Raw genomic sequence first — 2,849 nt, 5'->3', positions numbered from 1 at the left:
ATGAATACAGCCCGACTCAATATTTAATTTATCTATTTCGGTGGATTATAAGGTTAATCTTTTCTGGTAGTACACTTAATTTTAATTAATCGGAAACTAATTCGTGGATTGTCTTCTAACTCGGTGAAAGGTAGTAGGTTCTGTGACTCAAGATTCTTCATGTAAAATTTTTCCTCGATTAAAAACAAAACAAAGGGGAACGAATAAAATGGAGTAACATAATTTTTTTTTTTGAAGTTTCTCTCACGTGGCATTCCCCATAGCCGTATCCAAGGTTGGAGGGACTTATTCACTGCGACCATGTCTTATGTTTTGTAGTCAGCATAGGTTAAGTCTGCCCTCCCATATGTGTGGAGATTAAGGAGGACTCAATGCAGATCCTTACGTTGAACTTCTAGATAAGAAAGTGCTACTACCTTCACCACCGGATAAAAGTTCGGGTACAACTTTGTTTTCACTCAAGAAGGAGCTCAGTCCATCTCACCACTAAGCCCCATACCCTCCTGAGAGACAACTTTCCTTAATTTAGGGAAATGCACATGTGGCCACTCTCATCTCAAGACGCATACCCCTAAATACAAAGTCTATAATTAAAATATTGGACTTAAATTATGTATAATAGTTTAATTAATTTTAATTAATGGTTTATTAATTAACAATAGAAGTTTGAATAAAATTAATGCTATAAATAGATGTGTGTTTTCTAATTTTTAATGTAGTCGCTTTTTTGCCACATCGATGGGTTCCAGGCGGTGGCGGATGACCTGACATCCACTGTGTATGTAGTCCCCTGCCATTGCATTCAAGTCATGGCTATAGTGGCTTTGGGGCTCTCAATTTTTGGATGAAGGGCACTGCATAAAATATATGCACCCAAAAGGTTTAGTCGAAGGATTTGGTATCAGGGCTGTATGGAAAAAGAGTTCAAAAGAGTCTTACAAGGAAGGAGATGGGGTTCTTTCATTGCTTGTGTCAAAAATGGACACTCTCACCACAACCCTTTTCTTCATTTTTGAACGCTCTATTGACAGTCTCATGTAAACCCCCGAGATCTCTTGTATTGGCACTCATAGATTTGAGGGGATTGCCCTGGGATATTTTTTTTAAGTCCTTCGAGTCAAATTTGGCCATTTTGATAGAGAAAATTTGATATTTGAATTTCTTTTTTAAATTAAATATTTGAAGTTTAATTTAATTTTTCCAATTTTTTCCCAAACAATTAATTTTCTCTAATATGTATTTTTGAAATTTTTCTCCCAAAAATTTAATTTTTTGAGGACAGCTCCAGATTTTATAAAATTTTTTGCGAAAAAGTTAGTTTTTTGAGAATAATTGTGGATTTTTGAAAAAAAAAATTAAATATCAAATTGTATATAGAAATTTTTTGTTTAAATTTTCATATTGAAAATTTTTGTCCAAAATTTTAATTTTTCAAATTTTTTTCAACAATTTCTAATTGTGGATTTTTTTTTTCAGAAAAAGAAAAAAAAACCAAAGCCTCCAAAATATAAACCTGGAGACGACTCTGATTACAAAATTGTATTTTTTGACCAAAATTGAAAATGTTAAAGAATCGGAATCCACATTTGGTATTTTTACTAGAATATCATCAACCTCGGCATGGGGTTCCTTTTTAATTCTCCCATCACTAATGATCCCTAAAAATGAGATTTTAGTGTTCCGTTCCAATAGGTAATTGTAATTTTAGTAATTTCAGCTGGGGGAAAGTTGTCCTCGGGATAAGAATGCTAGAAACAATACTATGCAAATTAAGCTGTAATTTTTGAAATTGGGAAGGCACCTACACCCTCCTCCCCTGCAAACGCAATATTCATAGGAATTAAACACTCTAAAAGTACATAATTATTATAAATATCCTTTTTACGAAGTAATAACTTAATTTCTCGTATACTCATAGAAAAAGATTCTCACGCTCATTGTTTTTAATTTTTGGGATCTAAATTTTCCTATGGATTTAGAGTACTTCACATTGAGTGTATTTGAGTTAGATATGATGTGCAACGTTACTGGCTCCAATCAAAGTTAAAAGTATTTCCATTAATCTTGGTTGAATTGTATTTTGCCAATGTCGGGATTTAGTTTAGTTTTCTATGAAAACTACACGAATCCTACAATAATCATGTATTGAAAGGTTCAATCAATTATACTTATAGAATGATGAACAATATTTCATAGTCAATTATAGGCATTAAAATTCAAATTTCTGGAAGGAATTGAAATACTAAAGAGTGTTGACTGTCGATTAAAAATTCCGTTTAATCTACCTGACTTAATTTGGGCCTTTATTAAGGGACAGCGTATAGTTGAAATTCAATGGTCCCAACCTTTTAGTAATAAGGAAATCCCTTATGAGGTACTCTGGGAGTTCCGGTCCGGTCCATTTCAATCCTGCATATCAGAACTAAATCGTATAAAGCTCGATCCTTGACCCCGTGAATCAACTTTATTTCTTCTTAGTTTTAGTACTGACAGGTCCAAGGACCGAAGGTCTTAAGAACCGGTCTCAAGATCTGATAGGACCGATTCTAAGACTGTACTGTACTGAATGAATAACGACTGTCACAAATCTATCCATAAACTGTTACTGTTAATTAAAGTAAACGTAAGAGGTAAGATGAAGAGAAACTTATATGACATCAAAAAAGTATTGTCTAATCCTACACGGAAACCTATCTGCTAATGTACGATGTACCGGCAAACGTAAACAATGTACCCTAAACTTTGATTCTGTTAACAATTTATATAGACTATAATTAAGGTGTAACATATGTATTATATAAGTTTCTTGACAGTTTGTCCTTCCTAATTTGAGACTAAAAACCAGGGTC

Source organism: Lepeophtheirus salmonis, chromosome Z, assembly GCF_016086655.4.
Source record: "Lepeophtheirus salmonis chromosome Z, UVic_Lsal_1.4, whole genome shotgun sequence".
In the NCBI taxonomy this organism is placed as follows: Eukaryota; Metazoa; Arthropoda; class Copepoda; order Siphonostomatoida; family Caligidae; genus Lepeophtheirus; species Lepeophtheirus salmonis.
This window is presented reverse-complemented; position numbering follows the sequence as displayed.